At 42.0% G+C, this 22,538-nt stretch overlaps 1 protein-coding gene across 1 annotated transcript in view; it reads left to right on the top strand.

Moving 5' to 3' along the window:
* Positions 1 to 11,518: 11,518 nt before the first annotated feature.
* CDH8 (cadherin 8) overlaps positions 11,519 to 22,538 on the top strand; it is a 355,394-nt gene continuing 344,374 nt past the window's right edge. The window contains exons 1-2 of the mRNA XM_057314604.1: positions 11,519 to 11,597; positions 12,072 to 12,427. The gene's annotated coding sequence lies outside the window, so the exon portion shown is untranslated. The remainder of the gene's footprint in view (positions 11,598 to 12,071; positions 12,428 to 22,538) is intronic.

Raw genomic sequence — 22,538 nt, 5'->3', positions numbered from 1 at the left:
AACTCCCAGACCTGACATTTATATTTTTAAGAGTTGATTTTATAGGAAATCAAAGTAGAGAAATCTGGAACATTTGATATTGAATAAAAACTTTAAGCTCAGGAATAGTACTTTAAGTGTGTATACCTCCAAGTTTAAGGGGACAATTTACTTGATAATAGTACTTTGAAAGGCTGCTGATTTAACGCAGTGCTGTTTTTTTCTTCTCTCCAAGCTACAGTCATTTATGCAGTCCTGTGTCAGTTTTTTTAAATGTCTGTACACCATCTGTGTGATATAATTTTTTAATCAACTCCCTTCTTTAAGAATGTAAACATTTGTTTTGAAAGGGAACTTTGTATCTACACCTAAGAATAAGAAAATTATTTTCCCTTGCCATAAATACAAGGTAAACTTAGACATAAAATAAATGAATGCAAAACAATGTTCTTACATTCTAACAAGGCACTTGGGAGTCTGCTTAAGGCTCTGAGCCCGAGGCCAGCTTTTTGCTTGTTAGAGGCCAGCAATGGCAGCGAACTGAAATGTTCCCTCTGGACCTAGTGAGAGGATTGAAAGGGAAGTGGAAAGCAAGTAACTTTCCCACCATGTGATTCAGTGGTATTTCCCCATGTCTGTGCCCCCTCACAATCACCGCTGGGGTGAACCACCTGTAGCATGGCAAACGCTGGGGTCTCCTAACAAGTCTGGGCTGGGCAGCCAAAAGTGGAATTCCTTTCGGAACCTCACAGTCTTCAACTGAAAAACAGAGGTAATACCTGCCTTTCTGAATGATAAATAATACCAATATATACCGGTTGCTCAATTGATTCTAGTTTCCATCAGCCCTCAATACATGTTACTTTTCCTTCTCTCCTACAAACACGAAGACTCCATTCATCCCAAGACCTGCCCTGACTCTTTACATACGTATCCTTTCTTCATACAGAAATCTTCTTAAACTTGTATGGTCCCCCCTCATTTTTGCTACTACACTCTGAGGCTTTTGTAGTCCTGAGGAAATTGCATCATATATTCAGACAGATGATTCCATAAGGTTATCTGCCTATTCTAGTGAAAGCTACACTAGCCAAATAAATAGAGAAATGGAAAAAAATACTACTAATAAAATACACGTTAGCCATCTCAGTATAGGGCAAAGTGGAAAGATTTTGAGAGCAAATGAGACTTTGAAATCAAAATGAGACCATGAAATCACATCACTTGGGTGTAAGATCATGGGGAAAAAATAAGTTCCTCTTCTTAAGGCAAAAAACAGCTTTAAAGTCCCATTAGGCTCTTTTAAAAAGCCTTCTTGAACATCAAATATCTTTTCCAAAACACTTCATTGATTTAAGTGTAAATTAATCAGTAATGCATGGTTTCCATTTCCCTTAGAATACACATGGATTTTTACATCAGATGCAAAATGTCTTTCCTGTTTTCCATCTCTTCAAAATTGGAAAGGCTCCTTTAGGTACTCAAAACTGACTCAAAAGTGCTAAGCCTTGCCCTTGATTCTTGCAAAGCATAAGTGGTGATTTTGGCATGAGATTTCTTCGGTCCTCTCTATGAATACTAAAGAAACAGTGTTTCTTAGAATTCTGAACGGAAAAGAAGTAACTAACAAGCAATGGGACCTTGTAATCTTTCTAGACATCAGCAGGGCATCACAGGAAAAGATCTCAGATTGGTTTCCCTGGCTGCAACTCTGACTAGATATTTCTGGTTTCCTCATCTGAAAAATGGGGGTACTGGACAGAGTCTATTTATCTTGCAGCTTGCTGTGGGATAGATTTGAGATGATAAATCAACAAAAATTTATCGAGCATCTCTTCTGTGCTACTGTGGATTCAAAAATAAGTGGACAAAATACTTCTCTGTGGTCTTCAAGGAAACTCGTAGCTCTGGAAGCAGAAAGCAGTCTGGGTATCTATTAGAATTCTATCTTTGGGAGGGGATGACATGTTTGAGTCTAAAGGCTACAGAGACAGTGCACTCTGTCCAAGGGCTCACTAACTTCCTGAATGGAAACTTGTCAACACTCAGGTACCACATTATGAAGCACTAAGGAGCAGATGGATTCTCAGGAGTACTTGATGTCATTATAATCATTATTACTACTGGTATTACTACCACTATTATGCAAATCACCAATTGGGATGTGAAATATTTCCTGATGTTCACTCTTAATTGTGTTAGTTGGAGGAATTAAATTTTTTTCCCCAGTTGTTCAGCCTTAGTCTGTTCTCTTCACTGTTCTATTTCTGCTCTGGAGGATTGAGTTTCCTCGTTTTGTTTCCTTTCACTGTGTTTTGCCATCCCCTCTTCTCCCTCTCTCTTTTCCAGTGAAATCTGTTATCCTTGTTGAGCTCCACATACCAATCTGCTGAGCCATCTGATTTTTCTAACTCCAAATCTGGGTCTATTTCTAGCTAACTGTTGACAACAATACCATAGTTAGCTTTGCAGTCATATTCATTTATTCATTATCTTAAATAATACAATTCCTGAACCTTGACTGTGTGTCAGGCTTTGGGCTAGGTTTGCATACACCGATAGGGATAACAGAGTCTCTGCTGTCAAGGAGCTCAGAATCAATCTAGTGAGCAGAGCAGACAAATAAACATAAAATGATAGGACAGTATGTTTAGCCTCCAGACGTGGGCAAGGAGGAGCAAAGGTATTTAATGGGGACATGAGTGAAGACTTAAGACTATAAGTCATATCTGGAAAGAAAAGATCCATCTGGAAAGAAAAGATGGCTACTAGTCATTGAAAAGTACCCTAAGGGAAGAAGAAAGCCATTTCTCCATGCTTAGGATCTGTTCAACAAGTTGATCCTAATTGTTCCGTCGGAATATGGACCGAGCCTAGTGGCAACTCCAAGCAGTGTCGCTGGGGAGCTTGAACTCCTTTGTAATTACCAGCAGCACCTCAAGAGCACATCTACAATCTGTGTAGAAACAGGTTCTTGCTGTGCAAATTCATGATTCGTGTTCTAGGCAACTGCCCCCAAGGAACCACACCATCTTACTCAGCCTGACCCAGACATTTCTGACTCCAGATTTCGTCTCCTGAGACCTTCCCATGTATAAGGATCTTCAGGCTCTAGTGTCCAAGGTCCATGCCTTCCAGATAGTTGGATCGATGAAAAATCCCCAGAGTTCATCACTGAGGAAATGAGTATGGGATTGTCCCACTGTTTGCAGGGTGCTTCTCCTCTGAAGCCCTCGTCTGGCCAAGGACTCACTTACAAAATGTTCTGAACACTAGTATGAAGCCTAGTGGCCCATCCTTTTGCCTGTCTGTAAATTCTAACACCCTCCTGACTGAGAACTGAGCTTGTTTCAAGAGAGAAGTAGGAGAGCTTTCCTTCCATTAGGACATGGGCCCTCACCCTTTCTTTCCTCTCATTTATGCTTTGAGACCCTATTATTTCTCCTTAGGTCATTAAATGCAAAATATTAGTCCATATTTCTTTACCACATCATGCAATTGAAGCGGGCCTCTTTCGAACATTAGCTGTCTTTCATCTCTTATTAATAAGGGGGGGGGCAAATTAAATAAGAAAAAACCCCCACAATTTGAGTCCTCAAGAAGGAACGCAGTCGCATGAACAAGGTATAAACTGTTTAAAAAATGATGATTTGAAGATGAAAGGCTGGTTTGCCTGGAGCTCAGAATGTGTTGAAGAACAGCGGAGGATACTACTTAAAGGACGGACTGAGGTCTGACTGAAGTCCCTGTGTAGCACGAGACAGAATTATACAACTAAGAGCACCCTCCCTGTAGGGATCTTGGACAGATCTGTTTTCCGGCCATCTTCTGCTTTTAGGTAGGCATCAATAGGCTTGCTTGAGAGGAAACTAACATGTTACTGAGAACTAGACAATTTTTCCCCTCTCATTGCATCCTTTAATGCAACAACTCAGTTAAACACTTCATAAAGCATACAATACCTTATGCACAAAGGCACCCGAGACTCAGAGTGGTCATCAAAATGGCTAACCAGCTAAGTGGTCTAATTATAGAACCAGTAGTGTGTTTAGCCAGGATTTGAAACCAGATCTATGACTCCAAATGTCTTACTCTTTCTTGCAGGCTTCATGCATCCTAACCCTCAAGTAAGGGAGTTAACATTTTCAAAGGAACGAGAATTAGTGCATACAGGACCAATAGACAGTGCTCTGAAGTGACGGTGGAGAGATGAGCGGGGCCAGTTGGGATTTAGAGAAGTAAAATACATTTCCCTTCACAGTTTCTTCATCTGAAAAATTAGGAGGTTATTGTAAATGATGCAACACACGCCTACCAATCCCTGGAGTACCCAGCGAGATATTAAATACTCACTGTAAGAACACTTAGCGTAACTCCTAGGACCACTTATCACTTTCCATTCCAGAGGAAGTGATTCTATGCCTTATGTACTTTGGGGGAAGAAAACGACCGGGTGGAAAATAAGGTGTTCCCTGCTCGGACACAATGAGATAATTTAGGGGAAGAAAGACAGAATATCATTATGGGAAAAAAAAAAGAAAAAGAAAAAGAATGAGGACAAAATTTAATAGTCTCCTTCCTTTTAGCAAGTCACATGCATTTGTGCCCTCTGCTTTTGGAGAATGCAAGTCAGTCTTTCACACCTGCATTTGAAATGAGTTGTTTCTGTTTGGACTTCCTACTGGAAGAGACCAGAGGAAGTTTTAGGGTGCATCAGAATGTATGAGAGCACAATTATTATTTTTCTTATGTTGTTGTTTTTATCTGATTCCCCAACAATCCTCACTCCAAAAATTTGCATCACACAAGAGCTGCTTTGAAGGAGCATCTGGGGCTGCATCAGTGAGCTAAACTCCAGGGTATTAAAATAATTCAAGCAAGACAAGACAGATTATTAGACTGAGCAGATACTGGGTAAAGGGAGTAAATGTAATCTCACCAGAAAATGAAAGTAGACCTTGATTGGACCGCATTAATTTGGATCTAAGTACCTGAACTATTTTTTTCCCCTGTCTTCCACCTTCCTATCTTGAAGATTGTTCAGATTGTTAGCTTAATGATTTTTCCCTGGGCCATATTTACAGGGACAAGGGACAACCTGACATACCCTTTAATGACCAAGGACTTAGGATCTGGTGTTGGTGTTTTTCTCTTTTCCAAGAACCGGTTATACAACCTTGGGCTCAGAAGTCAAAAGCCTTACCCAATTCTTTTCCTATAAAATGAAGACGTTGAACTAGGTGGTCTCTAAAGGACCCTTTTGGCGTGGAAAACATGTAACTCTATAAAACTGAGGAAATAATACATCTTCTCGCCTCATAAGATTATTGTGGCAAGGATCAAATAAAAGAGCTGCTGGTTTTAGAAATATATGAAGGGCTATACAAATCTAAGTGGCAATAGCAGAAGCGTGCCTTAACCTTGGACTCCAGTACTAAGGAGTAAGCAAGACTTTGGAGGCCATTTGCTTTCATTATTCTCAAAATGGTCTTCAGAATGGTGTTTGTTATGCTGAATCGGAATCACCTTACTTCCTTTTAAAAAATACACATTCTTGGGGCACCTGGGTGGCTTAGTCAGAAAAGCAAGTGACTCTTGATCTCAGGGTCGTGAGTTCGAGCCCCACATCAGGTGCAGATATTACTTAAATAAAGAAAACTTAAAAAGAGAAAACACCACATCCTCCTTGGAAAGCCTCATTTAGTTGGTTAACCATGGAATCTGGGATCTATATTTAGAAAGCCGCATGTAATCAAACATTCTGAGTTGGTTTGGGAGCAATGTTTAGTTTATCTTGTACTGCAATGTGTGGGTCCCTTCCATAATGAGGTTGTACGTTATTTAAAAATAGTTTTCGTCACTTACTAGCATTTTAAGACTGAGAGATAGTACTTAAACTATGATGTTGAAAACCCTCGGTTGAAAGTGTGCTCTTTGGTAACTGTGTGACCTTGAGCAAAATACTTAACTTCTCTGAGCCTCAGTGTTCCCATACTTGAAAGGATGCCAACAATGCCCTTTCCATCATAGTGCCTTAATAAAAGAGATACCATATGTAAAGAAACGAATGGAGTGTGTTATAATGTTAGCTCACCTTGCTCTTACTCTCTAAGATATCATAGCTATTAGGGGATTGGTAAAACACAGTGCTGCCTAATAATCATACTATTGGTAAATAAATCTCTGAGTTACATAACAGGTGTTTAGATGTTCTACCATCTGAACGGATGCCAGTGCATAAGTTTGTTTACAGGTATCTGCTTCTCTCTGAGAGACTAAGTGTTTAGTGGGTGGTGTTTGGGTGAGTAAAATTACCTTCTGTTATTGTTAGCTTATTTTAAAATTTAGGGAGATATGCTCAAATGTATGTCTTGTAGGAATTTCACCTTACCATTTAGCTATGTTTATTCACACACAGGCATGTTTGCAAAAGCAAGTACATTTTTCTTCTCCAAATATTCTTTCCCATTTCCTACCATTCCAAGTCTCTTGAGCAAAGCCACTATTTACAATAGAGTTGTTTTAACGACATGTTTATGAAAATACAGATCCTGATCACAGTTTCCCTCTGGACGACCAAAGAGAATTTGAAACCCTGTTAGTAGATATGAGATAAAAGGCGGGTTCAACTGTATATCAAATTGTATCTGAGGAACTGAAATTGTTTTATAAACCTCAATTAGGCCTCATACCACCCCCCTGAGGCAAGAAAGAAGTATTATGCACTTTTATGGAGACACAAACTGAAAACCCACGGAGAGGTTAATCAATTTGCATCACATATCTTAGAGCTGGGCTGCAGTGAGTTAGGAACAAAACGAAATTTCTTCCTAGGGAGCAACTTACCTTCTTTTATTTGCCTGATTAGTACAGTGTATGAAACTTCTGGAAAATTATGATGAATGTTCAAAAGAGACCCCTGAGAAAGGATTAGCATTTGTTTCCCAGTTTAGTAAATGAGTGATTTGTTTTTCATGCAAAAGCAATAGCACCTTTTTTGTTTTGCCAAACACTTTGGTAGAAATGACCCCTTGGAGGAAGGAGAAGAGAGAAAGCAGAGCAATGTAGGAATTAGGAAAGCAATTGGTAGAATATTTTTTTCTTTCTTCCTTCCACCTCCTTCTACATAGCAACCTGCACAGATATCGCACGCTAGAGGGCACTTGAGGTAGAAGGAAAAAAGTCTCCACACCGCTCCGAAAGGACCAGTTGCTTTTGCAAGCAGGAGCCGGCAGCCTAAAACCAGGGCTTGCCGTTTTCTACGCGGCAGCCTCTCTCTGATAAACGAATGAAGGAAAAAATCCTTAGATAGCATTATGCAGCTTGGACTCATCAAGAATTTCTGTTCATGTGCTTGATCATGTAATTTCCTTTCAACTTCTTCGGACATTTGTCAAATATATCTGAAACATTCTTCTCTCTAATACTCAACTTGATAACAACTGATCAGAACTATAAACTCCATTTTAGGCATAAGAAGAGATGCTGGCGTCCCCCCCCCCCCCCTCCTGCATTCCCCTATACAGGTGTCATGATACATTAGCGTAAGTGTGCAAATTGCAAAGGATGGTAATCTAAAACAGTCTTAAGATCAATTAAATTTACCTATTTTAATAGAGAATATAATCTGATACACCAAACAAATGTTACCCCATGGGGGTGGGGAGAAAGGTTCTTTTCCATTTCATCTCTTTCTTCTTCTGTTTTTTTAAAAACACAATGTGATTTTTTTTACCCCCCTCTTCATGGCTCCCACTTTAAGAAGAGGGGTCTGGAATCTTAATCTGGTGGTTGCTCTGTTTCAGAAAACAAAAATGAAAACACAACACAACAAAATCAAACCAAAAATGCTAAGTGTATCATTCACAAAACCGCGGGCTGGCTTATTTGATAGCTTTGTACCAGTTGCCTTAAATCTGTCTACTGCCCCCTCACCCTCCGTTTCTGTGTGGAAGGTGAATTGGAGCTTATCTCTTTTCTAGCACCTGGGAAGATGGGAGATAATGCCATTTTGAAAACCTTCTCCAAAACGCTCTCAGCACAGATGTGGTTTTCAGAAAGTATTTACACCTCCATTTACTGAAAATGTAATGGCAAGTTCAAGATTAGCAATTACAGTCAATATTAAGAGATCCAGGCCTAATTTCAGGGACAGCTAAAACCAGGAGTCAAGAAACACAGAGCATCACACGTCTGAACAGAACGCTCAATGATGATTTGATGCCAAGAATCCATCAACACGTGTAAAGAAATCAGTCTAGTTTTTCAGATCCTGTAATAAACACTGGTGAAGGAGTCACATGATTTAGCGTGCATACACTTTCCTTTTTCTTTCTTTTACTTTATTTTTTAAGATCCTATTCTGTCTTAGAATATTCCAGGACAAAAACAATAAGTATTCATACAATACACCACTTTATTTTTATTCTTCTCATTTTTATATATATCACCTGAGAAAGGAATAGCCTGGGGCAGTGGTTCTCAAAATATAGCAAGCAACGTAATCCCCTGGAGCCTTTGTTAAAACCCAGATTGCTGAGCCCCGCCCAGATTCAGGGTATGAGCATTTGCATTTCTAACAGGCCTGTGAGGATGGGGAGGCAGTATCTTGTCCAGAGATCAGTGTGAGAACCGCTGTAACTGCTCACATTTCACTTAATTTGAGCACTAATCACATCTTTTCATGATTTTAGTAAAGAGGCTGATTTAAAACAAACCCTTGAACAACTTTCCTAAATTTACTTAAACATTTACAAACTTCTTAAAACTGCCTTCTTAATTTTTTTCATTCTTAGGATTTATGCTCCAATATCAGGATTCAAAATAAGATTTCAGAGTTTCTTCCGCCTAATGCTATGGTTGCTATGTATTATTTATTATAACCCCCGGCCTCCAGAAACAAAGGTGGTGGTTTTCTGATTTCTTCTTTTGGATTTCATAACATGAAATCTGGGAAAAGCACTCTGCATTCCTGGAAAATATCACATATTAATTGTATTACATCTATGTTTTGGCCTTCTTCGTATTTCAGATTCTTAAAGTTTTTATGTAAAATTTTATTTTAAAATACCGCAGGCAGGAATTATATCGTGAAATGTTTTCATTCATGGAATCCACACTTCTCAACCCCACCATGAGGAGGAAATCCACAAATTCATTAATTAATCTAAATTTAAAAGCAAGCCAAGAAACCTGCAGGATCTCTCGATTATTCCATGGTAAACAACTGTTTTTGTGTTTGATTTTTAGTTTATTTCCGTTTTTGATTACTGAAGGATGAGAAGAACAAAAGGTTGCATTTTAATGCAGCAAATAATAAATATGTTCCATTCTACCATTTTCTGCTCCAATGAGAGAAGGTAGAGTCTCTCTATTTTTCTCACCTCCTGCAAGGGCTCTGCTTCCTATAAGCCCACTGATTCTTCACTCTCCAACTAACCAGTCACTTGGTTTACTGTCTCCTTTAGCCACAATTATAACACAAGGTCCACCCGTGGTGAAAAAGAAACATTGAGTTTCTCTCCATGTCATTCAACTGCAGTAGAGTCCTTGTCTGCCTGTCACAGAAACCCAGGCTGGAGACATCCTGCCTCATCCCACTCTGAGCCTCAGTCAGCCAAGGTTATTCTGAATGCAATCCCCCCACCCCCAGGCCCCGATTCCTTCTCTGATTATACTCCTGCCCTATCGGATAATTCCTCACCCTTCCTCCCCAGCAATGCTCCAGAGCACATGCAATTTCAGTCGCCATTCTAAAAAGCGTATGTAGCACAGTCCTCTTCCTGCTGGAAGGCTGTAACCCTGGAGAGATGTTGAAAAGAAAACACTTTCTTAAGGAGTTAGGCTCTCACCATTGTGACATTACACTGCATCCTATTAAGTGTGGGTGGAATGGTTAAAGAGGCAAATGCCTTGTCTTTCAGCATCCCTGATTATTTTAGAAATATCCTTATAGGGATTTTTAACATTATCCTAATCCTCTTTCACACTGCTTAATCACCCAGACCTCTCCTAAGAATTAGGAGAAAATTATTAGGAAATTCCTACTGCGGTGCTTTGAGCAGAGATTAGCATGTGTAGAGAGGGCTACCTTGAATTCTAGTTGCCGAAATTCAATGAAGACAATGTATGGAGCTGCTCTGAAAGTACATGTAAATGAGGTAAGTCAAAACAAACTCATGCAAACTATGGTACCCAGGCCTAGGATTCTGACTGTCTTCACTTTGTCAAAATATTGGCTGCTGTTGTTGTTTTCCTTTAAGAAAATCAGATTTAGGGATATTGTCTATGTCTACCATTCTGGCTTTCTTCTGAGATGAGTTTGTTACTTGTGGTGATTTCCAGCATTCAGTAACACAAAACTTTTTTAGTTCTCATAAATTTAAGAAAGTATCCTGAGGAACGATATGGACCATTTGTTCAAACTGAAAATGAATGTCTTAAAATTAAGCACAACCCAAAATATGATCTGTTTCTTTGTCCCCTTGGGCTTCCAGGTCTAGCAGCAGTTATAATTTGATTGAGGTTTGACTGCTGTTCCTTTTTCCAAGATAGAATTAGCCAACTCCTGTATACCCTGCAAGCAGACACAATCTGAGAAGAGAAGGAACGGTAACTTCCTAACTGTCTTTGGTGTGTGTGTGGGTGGGGAGGGTTGAGGAGGTGGGAGGGATACCTCTTGGTTCTCTTCACCTCTCCCTCTCTGCAATAATTCACAAAGTTTTTTTTTTTTCTTATAAGAAGTTAGATGTGAAGCAGATATGAAACCTATAGTCAATATACTTCTAAACATTTCACAATGGGATGTTAGATTCAACACACACACACAAATGTCAAATCTGCATAAAACATTATAAGCATATTGTGCCTATTTTCTCATTCTGTTCACTCTGTCTCATTAATTTGAATCAGACAGTACGGGCTCTGCAGACCTTGTGTCTGGTTCTCTGCACCCTTTCCCCTTCTGTTTCCGTTCTGTCCCCAGATAGTAAAACCTTTCCTGAGAGCTCACCTCCGGTGCACGCGGCATGGACTAATTCAGGGTGGCCTGTGGAGGAGAGTTAAACAAAAAAGTAAGGATTAGTTCATCTTAATTTTCCCTCATTTTATCAAAAGATGATCACAGTGGCTGAATATTGCTATGTGTTAGCCTTAGAGGTAAGAAAAAAACAAACCCGGACCTCCTAATTTATGATCCCTCCTTCCTGTACTGGCTCTACCCCAAGGTAGCCATTTCTCAAGACCTGTGTGGAGCCCATCAGAGGACTCGAAGGGGCCACCCATAGGGCATTTCTTGGTGGACGCAGAGGAATTGCAAAAATGGTGCCTGCGAGCAGATCTGGAGGCCAGGGCACACTGAGAAGACGCAGCAATTGCTCCCTTTATTTCCCAAGCAAGTTCTGCTGTTCTTTTCATGCCTACTTACTGCGCGCCCCTCCTGGCTGTCCCTGTGCCCTCCCAGATCCCATTTCCCTAAAGGAGTAGAAGCAAGGGGATGCTAGGAATGTGCTCCACCCACAAGACCACGCCACGCCACCTCCAAGCCGTAGCGCCTGAGTAGTAGGCAGCGGTCTGATAAGCACCCCAGTCTGTCCGCAAGAGGCTCCTGGAATTACGAGGTAAGCCGCCCACGCGCACCCCTTGGCTCTGCCGCGCTCTCTTCCGCCCACGGAAAACGGCTGTGGGTCTTTGAGACGCTTTTCAAGGCAACGCTAGCCCCGGGGCTCAGGTGAGACTCGGGAGAGGAAGCTCGCGGGTACTTCCTCCGCACGCCTTTATCGTCTGCCAGCTCTCTCCTCCCGGAGCTTGGCCCTCCGCGGGCTGCGGGCACGGCACGGAAGGGCGCATCTTCAGCCGGGGCTCTGGCGGCGGAGGCGCGCGGGGCGTGCTCGGGAGCCAGGAGCGAAAAGTTGGGCGCCCACTTGGAGCGGGGAAGAGCGAGCGAGCGCGCGACAGCCGAGGGGGAAGGCAGGGAGGGGGCGGGGAGGGGGACTGCTTACATGAATTTCCAAGTGGTAGACCTGCCTCTGCGCTCTGCCCAATGAGATCCGTCAGGGGAGGCACCCGGCTCACTTTTCCACATCACTTCACAGTTACATTTGGCAGGCAGGCGGGCTCGCACGCCGGAGCGCTCAGCCCAGAATTAGTGGATTTATTCGGAATCTCCTTGCCTCTTCGAATCTCCGCCGTCGCTGGTCTGTGCACAGACGGTCCCGCGCACCCACCCGCTAGCTGCACTTCGGGCTGCGGACAGCCAGAGCCCAGCGCGCCCGGCCCGCGTCTCCACACCGAGCCCAGCAGCTCCGAGAGGCATGAACGGAATTCGGAGGCGCCTGCCCAGCGCGCGGGAACCTCTCGGTGCTCGCCGCTCTCGGGAGCCGACCCCGAGCGCCTGCAGCCGTTCGTGAACCAGGAGGCTTGACATTCGCCAGCAAGGAGCCCCTCAAGAGTAAGTGGTCCCCCCTGCTCCCGTTTTTCTCCAAGCCCCGAGGACCCAGAAACGACCGTTTCCTTTAAGAATCCCCATACCCCTTCGGACACCTTGCGCGTCTCCCTCGGCCCCCCCATGGTGGACGCGGCTTGCTAGCCTAGGCGTGGGGCTGAGCTGCGTCTTCTTTCTTGATAATGCCCAGCTGACGGGGCCACCTCCGGGCTCTGCCTGATGATTTGGCAAACTGCTCTTGACAGTGGATCCGGGGGAGTATAGCAAGCAGGCTGTGCCTCTTTAGTTTTCCTGCCGTTCTCCCTCTCTGCGGTCGCCTGGCGATTTCGCCGCCTCGCCAGGCAGGCAGGCGACGCTGCAACCGCGCGTCTTCACTGCGGGGTCCGTGCGGTGAATGGGAAACACCCGCCGCTGGTGGTGAGGAGCGTGCGAGCCCGAGAGGAAAGGAGGCGAGGGCCCGGGCTGCCCCACCCCACCCGCGAAGACAGGGAGGGCGACTCCCGCCTTGGGACTGCGGTGCCGCGACCCAGCCGCGAGAGCCCCAGCGCGAGCTTTCCCACAAGTGGCTGCTCTAGATTTCGAGGCGTGGTGCCCGCTGCAAACTTGCTCTCGAGCCGCCCCGCGGCTCTGCAGTCGCCAATACACTGGCCCGAACCCAGGCAGGACCCCCATAGGTGTCCTTTGCGAGCCCGCGAGGCTGCACTCACGGAGGCCCCCTCAGCCGGGGACTTCGTACCCTTTCTCCCAGCGCCCGCAGAGCGGGCAGCTGCGCTTTCTGGCATCTCCTTGCTCCCTACCCGCGAGCACTTGGGGGGCGGGCCGCACTCCTTGCCGGCAAACGAGGCTCTCGCCTGGGTTCTGCCAGCGCGTAACAGGTTCATAAGGGACCTACTCCCCCTCTCCCAGTTTCCAGCCAAGGCTGGGAGACGGTGAAAACCTGCCGCCGCCGCCAACGCCGATGCCAACAGGTATCCACAGTTTCCTCCGCTTTCCCTCTCTCCAAGACCAAAGCGTTCCCCACCCAATCTGGCAGAAGACTCAAAGTTTTGTTATCGTTGACCCTTCCCCGCAGGCACCGAGCCCGCGGCTCGTCTAGGGCTAGCCGTTTGCCTCCGCGAGCGGAGATGGCAGCTGTTTGCTTGGGTTGCTAAATGTAAGAAATCAAACAACATTAATTGTTTATTGTTGCAAACGCACAACATTAGTCCGTAATGGAAAATCAGGCTGGCAGCTGCTCACTTCAGCTCCAGTTAAAGAATAGAGCTTATAACCAAGCAAGAGGGAGGGCGAAAAGGTCCTTGCAACTTTACCACCCCTTCCTGAAGATTCCACAAGAGTTTCCTCTTTAAGAGGCACGATCCAAGAATCCCTTAGCACGCCGGAGCTGCTAATCAGATCAGCCGGCTGCTTGCTTTCACCTGGCTTCACACTGTTTGCGGGCTGACAATGGGAAGGCGGGGGCTTCGGAGAAGGTATGCGAGAGCACTGCCCTCTCGGGTCGGGTACCATCGCCGAGTAGATAGGAGGGACCGGGGTTGGTTGGGGCCGTTGTGGAGCGCCTGTCCTTTTCACAGTGCTCCTGACAGCCATCTCAATGGTTAACAACCCTCCCGGGGCTGTCACCTCCGGCTTCGTTATGGGAGCTTTTCAACTGGAAAACTATATGTGGGAAAGAGATATTTATGTAAGATTCGAGAGTGGGATTTTCCATCCATTCAACCTCGCCGCTGTACCTCACTGCATGCAAAATGAGCCCTGTCTTTCAGGCTAAACACAATTGAAATTTCTGTCCTGCGGTTGCCTTTCATCAGCTGTGTCCAGTTTTGCAAGGATTTTTATCTTGTGTGTGTGTGTGTAACACACACACAGAGAATTTTACCGAGAGGCCTGATACCTTTGAAGGATGTTCTCTAAGGGCTACATTTTTTTCCCCCTCAAAGGGAGTTCTCCATAATCATCCTGTCCAGACATGTTTTCCACTTCCTTGAGCTCTGGCTGAAAGAAATTCTAGGTCTATCCCTCTTATTAAATAATAATACTCAAAATAATATTCAATAATTCTGCTTTAGCAGATTTGAAGCTCCCCATCACATAGTCATTTCATGCTGGAGCAGTTGCAGGATTTTAAACCACCTTTGATATATATATATATATATATATATATATATATATATATATATATATATATATATAAATTTTTTTTTTTTTCTGGACTCTGAAGAGGGCTTGGAGTTGAGAAAATCTCTGGAAACAGAGAAGAGCTTCTCCAGCAACTCCAGGGATTGCTTCATTGAGGGCTGCTCAATGGCACTCCATCTTCCTCATTCCATTCCCCCCACCACCCGAATGAGTGTCAGGGTATCCTGTGACCATCACAAATGGGTCATATATTTTAGAGACGCTGGCTAATGTTCTCTGAAATTTGTGCTGTAATGCTGTCATTTAAACTTTTAATCTTTCTCCCCTGCAACCTGGATCTTGTATTTCCAATTAGTATTACTATTAAAAATCACTTCTGCTTTATAATCCAGTCTCCCCCAAACCCTCAAGATTTCAGTTGGGTAAATCTCTCCATGCAAGCCTCTTACCATTTTTTAGCTGCATTTTTGGTGCCTAGGATGCATTTTTTGAGTTCGTGAAGGTGTTACGAATTTCGGTGAACAATTTTATAGCAGCCCTCACTAGAATAGCAGCCCCATTTGCTTGCTTTACACATATGAACTCTAAAGGAAAGGAAGTCTTTAACCTGAAAGTAACTTTATCCGGGCATCATGTAGAACTCTGGTCCAGACAGTTGATCTAACGTAACCCCTTAGTTTAGTACTGAACACACGTTAGCCAATGGTGGTATGCTCAGTGTAAAAACAAACAACCCATAAAACATGCTCAGCAGGATGGAACAGAGCACGGAAGGTAGCATTTGTAAAGGCTGTTGTGTGAGCATACTCCTGATACAACATTTCCTTGTAAACTGTGCACAGATTTAAGGTCCGATACTCCTGGTTAGCAGGGAGCGTCGGATTTTGGAACCAAGCAGAGAAACTCCAAAGAATGAGGGTATAAGGATTCTATTCAAGAAATTGTACTTAAGGGTTTTGCCCTCCGCGTTCCTATAACTGTCTGTGGGTGAGGAGAAAGGAACCATCACAGATAGAAAAGTTAGAATCTCATACTTCACCAACTGCTTAGAAAACCTTGTAAGTAAATGAATGCTTTAAGGAAAAAAAAACAAATCTTCATTTTCCTACTCAAGGTGGCACACCTCCGGCTTTATCAACGTCCCAGGCTGAGCAAATTTTCCATGCAAAACCAGAAGCTCTTCAGGAGTAAAATGACTTTCATTTTATATTTCCAATCACACTTTTCTGGTCCATCAGCAAAGTTTTGTGTTTGACAAATCAAGGAACAGGCATAATCAGAGTAGCCTTTTAATTATGGATGTAGTGTAAAGTCTCAAGACTTTCTTTTGAAAATATTGTGCTCAGTGATGCTGCTGATGGTGGCTTCGGTCATGTTATATTGCTTACAAAGTTATTCAGAGAAGCAGGAAAAAGGCACAGTTTTTTTCTTTGTTTTCAGCACTGTTGCATTCACAGCTGAAATGGACTAATTTTGCTTTTTAGTTTAGGAAAAGACTCCTAATTTTGGTGCATTATACAACACCCACAGTGTCAGAATTACACCACGGCTGGTCTTCGTTGCTCTGTTTGTATCGTGTGTGGTATACACTCACCCACAGATATGAACACACATGCACACAGATAAAGAAAATTTACTTCTAGAAAACTTCAAAAGGTGCCCAGACCACGAACTCATTTAATGGTTCAAGTCTGAGAGTTTTATTGTGCTCCCTTTGCCATCTCATCTGCCTTAGGCCGTTCGATTTGCCCTCCTGGCTTCTTAAGTTTGTATATTGAACAATGTCTTTAAAAACAAAAATGTTTGCGGTGCTGGAATTTTTTCACCAGAATCCCATAATTGTATATTTGTGCAATAGAATAATATTTTGATGGAACAAGGCTGTCATCTGAATTAGTGGGGCTTAATTAACCAAAAAGCTATTAGTCTTCTCTCATTTAATTCTCGTAGAAAGTTGTGATGAGTAATATATTTCTGCTGAACTGTGGGTTCTTGCCTCTGGAACCTGCTTCAGATATAACCATGAGGAGAAAATTAGTTGAACCTGGCAACTTCGAAAGGTCAGAAAAGAAATAAGTTCAAGGGATGCCATTCAGCTGCTTCTCCCATATGCTGCCTCCAGCTACATCTCCAGTGCCCCTTCATGGCAAAGCACCAGGACCAATACTGTTTCCTTTCTCTATCATGTCCCAAGCTTTTATTTCCTGATTTTAAATGTCATATGCTATTCCTTATCATAAATATCATCCACCTTCTTGCCTTTAGAAGTCTTGTTATCTTTTAAGTTCTGTTAGTACGTAGAAATATATAGATGTGGTTTTCTGTATCTCTTTGGAAAGCATCATAAAAGAATAACACTTGTATTTAGAACCTTCAAACTTTCCTACCCTCTCAGCCAAAGGCATGCTGAAATGATGGTTAGTTGAGGGCTGAGCCCAGAGTGATTGCTCAGTATACATTTATTTAATGCATCGACAATTAGCAAAGACTGCCCTCCCTCCCTTTATTAGGAGATTCTCAATACAGGCAAGGGTGGGATACAGTCATATCCAAAGTCTGGTATTGTGACTGTCTACCTCGATTTTTCTCTACAGAAATTGGAAAAATTGTGCTAAGTTGATCTTTAGATAGAACTTTTCTCTCTCTTTTTTTAAAATCATTTCTTTCATGTTGCACAAAGCATATTTTTTCTCCCTCAAAGTCATTTGTTAAATGTTATGGGAACATGAAAGCATAATGCAACTTTGTAAAAAGGGAAATGTCTTCAAGACCAGACTTAGATAAAGAATGCTATTAAACTGTATGGGATGCAAAGTTGTGTTTTATTGGGGAAAATACTCTAAATTATGGGAGTGTCACATGTGTAACTCTGTGTCCATACCTTCCCCTTGCTGGAGATGTATAAAATAACTAAGGGAAGGACTTTCCCTTCTTTGCTCCTTCTTTCTCTACCTCTTTTGCTTCTCTTTAATGTATTTTATATTTGAATGGAACAGTTCACATTAACCTCATGTGAACTGCAAGTCTGAATGTCTTAGAAGACAATTCTATACTCCTCTATGCTGAGTTATCAGCAGGATACCTGGCACTGACATGTACATGCAGGAAAAGAATATATTTCCATGATAAGGTCTTTCTGTGAATGTATTTATTCATAGTTTAAGCATGTTGAATATATTGCAAAAGAATATGAAGTGGAATCTTATTCTTTGTCATTAAGAGAAATTGTTCTAGTATATTCATGTTGTATGACATGTTATAATGTAACAATAGTTTCCATGCGTTGCTTCTTTCTAGATAGATTAATGCATAAAATATGATTGATTCCTGATGTGACACAAATAACAAAATAAGTAGATGAGGGAGTGGTAGAAATATCATAAGGGAATGCTTTTCTTATGCATGCAAACTCATCTCCAGAATTTGATATAAAAATTACAAGGACACATTCCCTTTTTTCTCTATTGCTATTTCAGCTTGACAAACAGAATTTAATTTTCTGTGTTCAGGTGTTTCCATCTTCATATGGGGGTGCTCAAAGATACAAAAAAGTTAATTTGTACCTATTTTGATTAGAATGGTAAGACATGCTTGTGTTTGTCTAATTTTTGAATTTCACTACAACAGAGTAGGTGAAGATAGTGTCCTTAATATACTATGGAGGATAGTATACTGAAGGTAGTATATTTAGAATCCATGTAAGCACTTTAATTAATTTCATGACCTATATATTCTACGTTATATCTCAGTATTATTTTTGTCAAATGATTGCTTGCTGTCTGTCTACCCATCCATCATCTGTGTCCGTAGCTCATGGTAATAGTGTCAGTGGGTGGTTTTTAAGCTATAAAGTCTTTGAAACATGAAAGAATGACAGTAAGGTGCACTTGTAAGGGTGGTTACTCTACAGTATAATCTAATTGGCAGAATCTTGACTTATTATGCTGGGATACTTGCCAGTATTACAGACTCTAGCCTTGGTTATGTGATATAACTGTTTTTAACCATTTCCACATTACGTAGGCAAGAAGGGAGAGCTTCTGATTTTTAGCCATTGTCAGTTGTGCTAAAATTCGCTGAAATAAATGGAAAACATTTGTTGGATACTTTTGGGAGAAGACACTACCTGAACCCAGTCCTCGCTTAGCATTGTCTTCACTCAGCAACTTTCTGAATAGTGTTAGGAAATCATTTTGGCCTTATCTTTGGGTTAGTAGGGACTCCCCACTTGGGCCATTCTCATAAGAAGGTAGATGATTATAAAAAGCAACAGAATTTATTTATTTTATTTTATTTTATTTTTTTTGGTAAAAGTACCTGGCCAATGAGATGTTTGTTGTGGAGTGGTTCAAATTGGGTTGTAGTGCAGTTGTACTACAATTGTATGACAATACGATGTCGCAGGCCATGTTTTTCATTGACTAGTTACCAAGTGAATAGGTTCCATGTGGATGTTTAATGCTTGTGTGTTGTCCTCTCAGCAGAAAATAGTAAAAGACAGTGCCATGTGTTCAATGGAAAGAGGAGATATGGTTGGCTCTTGGGAAGGGGATAAAAATACTGCCTTTTAGAAGCTTAATAAAACTATTTGAAGTCATTAATTGTGTGTTAGCTGTGGGTAGGGAAAACTATTTATAAAATGTTTATTCATATCCAACATGGTTCCTTTTTTTTTTTTTTTTAAGAATTGGAAATTCTTTTATTTATGCTGGGATTTTCCCCAATGATGTGCACAACAAAAAATTGAAATAAAGTATTTTTTTTAAATCGAATCTTTGTAAAGCACATGGAATATTCAATAAATCGTAGCTATTATGGCTACATTAATAGAGTTTTACATACCTTATTTAATTTTTCCACAATCCCTCAAGATAGAGAGTATGAAACACAGAGCATTGGTTCCCTCATCGGCCACAATTGAGATACATTTCCCCATATCTTAAGAGTGATAGAACAGTGATTCAAACTTCTGACTTCACACTCAGTGCTTTCAACCACTGTGTCATGGAGCTTCCCTCATTCAGCTCTCTTCCTAATTGGAAGGGTAAGTTTGATTTCTGTTGGTTACTGTGATTTAAAGGGTCTTGGTTCACAACCTTGGGAGTTCGCAGAATGGACTCTGAAACTGGCCCCTGTACACGGAGGGCAAGGAGTGACCGAAGAAAGAACACTCCCTGGCAGGGAGTAGTTTTACTGGCAGGTGGCAGTTTTACTATGCAAGGGAACTCACATATAGGGCTTTCTCTCAGGTGTTCACAAGATGAGTATATCTCCACACCTCCCTGCTAGAATCTTAAGATTTTATTTTATTTATTTTTAAAGATGTTATTTATTTATTTGACAAAGCGAGAGCATGAGCAGGTGGAGAGGCAAAGGCAGAGGAAGAAGCTCCCTCCACTGAGCAGGGAGCCCGATGAGGGACTCCATCCCAGAACGCTGGGATCATGACCTGGGCCAAAGGCAGACGCTTAACCAGCTTAGCCACCCAGGTACCCCGAATCTTAAGATTTTATATAGAGGTCGCCATGGGGTTCAGTCATGTATTCAGTCCAGATGGTCTCAACAATACCCTACTCCCTCAAGGCTGAGTTCTTGAAATAACTCCAAGTGAGGGAACAGTGGGTAGAATGTAGTTTCAAGGAAAGGGGAGCAGATAAGTCTTTGAACATCTGGGCCAGCTCTCTGATCCATTGGTGGTCACAACCTCATGATGACCTCTTCCAACAAAGGGTGAGCACATTGTTTTCACTCCCTAGGTCTCTATTAAGTTTTGAGCAGATGATTTAAAGACAGTAAAGGATGTGGCTTTCAAATGGAGAAGGAGGAATTTAGATTAGTCCTGAAAAATCACTTCCTGACACTAGTGTGTCTTTAATCAACAAGGGATGCGTGGGACTTCTGTTCATCTTTTTGAGATGATCTCAATCCAGTTCTTCTTTCTTTCTTTCTTTATTTTTTAAATTTTTTTAAAAGATTTTATTTATTTATTTGACAGAGATAGAGACAGCCAGCGAGAGAGGGAACACAAGCAGGGGGAGTGGGAGAGGAAGAAGCAGGCTCATAGCGGAGGAGCCTGATATGGGGCTCGATCCCACAACGCTGGGATCACGCCCTGAGCCGAAGGCAGACGCTTAACCGCTGTGCCACCCAGGTGCCCCTCAATCCAGTTCTTCTTTAAGGGAGTCTGACAGAATAGAATCATATCTTCAAAATCTTAACTTCATGACTTCAAGAAAGTTTTTTTCTTAATGAAGGCTTGGGTCGATAATGCTAGAAAAGTGGCCACATCTTGGCCGTGTCCTAGTCACAGACCTAGTCATTCCATGCCGAAATTTCCGTAACATGTAGAACAGCTGCTGCGTGAAGAGCAAGTTCTGACCCCTTGCGAAAGGAGAAGGCGTTCATTTTTGTGAAGGTAACCAATAATGGCGGAACTTTAAAGAAAAAGAGTAGTGTGTCAATAACAGAGGAGAATGGATTTGGTAGGTATTCTGGGTGGCAAAATAAGCAAATGGCATATGCTTTTGGATAGATAAATATTGCATGAAGGATACGGTATGACACCAAGGAAAAATGACCAGAGGGCTGTGGCTGACGGGGAGATGAATAGTTGTGTGTGTGTGTGTGTGTGTGTGTGTGTGTGTGTGTATAAAAACAACAAGAAATCTAGAATCGTACTCTGCCAAGGGAATCTGGTCAGAGAATTCTGAAGGCTTTAGCAAAGAGAATTCTCTTGACTTGTATTTGGATACATGCAAGAATCATCCCCCTCTAAAACCCAAATATATCCCGGCCTGTTCTGTTCTAGTCATCCAGAGCTTGGCGTGAATTGCCCTGGGCCACACGCTGAATCTCCTACCGGTCTGTGTTCCTGAAACACCACTTTGAATTCAATGTGCATTTACCTGTTTTGAAGCAGCCTGCTAATGGTTCTAAATTCAAGGTCAGAAACATTTTTAATAGAAACTTTCTGGTCCTGTGTGTCATTTTTGCTTCTATGAAATATTGTGGCCACTAAGCCCAGTGGATAATAAAAGCATAATTTCCTGTCAACCGCAATAATCTGCTGGATTGAATCCTAAAGTGTCCGTAAAAGCCCATTTTTATTTTAGACTTCACCTATCGGTGTGTGGCTTACCATTTGGAACTTTAATCTACGTTATTTACAAAATCGATGGTGCACTATATTTTTGCATAATGACTTAACATATTTGAGGATTGACCAGGTTCACCTTAAAAAAATGTTGGGGTCAGCCGAGTTACCATCCAGGCTGTAATTAGAACTATCTCTAAAATGTGTGTATGAATGAAAAGTCAGATTGCAAAATCTCTTACCCAAGAGAAGATATTTTCTTAGGGGGAAAATTCTGAAGACTTCCTTACTTGTAAGAATTCCAGAGAGACTGTAAAATCTCTTCATCTCACTATCTGGGTGTAAATCAATGCAGCAGCATTATAATAAAGTGGATTGCTTGGCCAGACATACACACTGTGGTTGGAAAATCTAAAAATAAATTGATTTTTTACCCATGCTTTACAACCTTGCTCAATTTCTTCTTCCTTGGGTAGCGTTAAGCAGTTTATGTATGTGGTTACTATGCACAATGTGTATTAATTCTGGTAACAGTGACATAACATTTGGTTGCATCTCAAGAATTCCTATCAAGCTATTTTCTCATCGTCAAAGAGGACATTAGCTCTGCCTGTGGCAGAGGTGCAAACAATATAAATAGTACGGTTCTAATTGTCACAGAAGAATCTCGTTGGTCTCCAAGGGAAGACTCTCCAAGGCACACCACCCCCTGATAGCATGTATGTACCTGTGAACAGTTAGTGGGACAAGATCACCAATCCATGCATAAAGTACATATGGGTGTGTATGTGCTGGGGGGTATTATGACATCGTGCAAAGTCCCTTCTATTCATTCAGACCACCAGTGCAGGGGTTCTCAAAGTCCGCTATATGTATATACTCCTG

This window comes from Ursus arctos, unplaced genomic scaffold (genome assembly GCF_023065955.2).
Source record: "Ursus arctos isolate Adak ecotype North America unplaced genomic scaffold, UrsArc2.0 scaffold_19, whole genome shotgun sequence".
Lineage (NCBI taxonomy): Eukaryota > Metazoa > Chordata > Mammalia > Carnivora > Ursidae > Ursus > Ursus arctos.
This window is presented reverse-complemented; position numbering and strand designations above follow the sequence as displayed.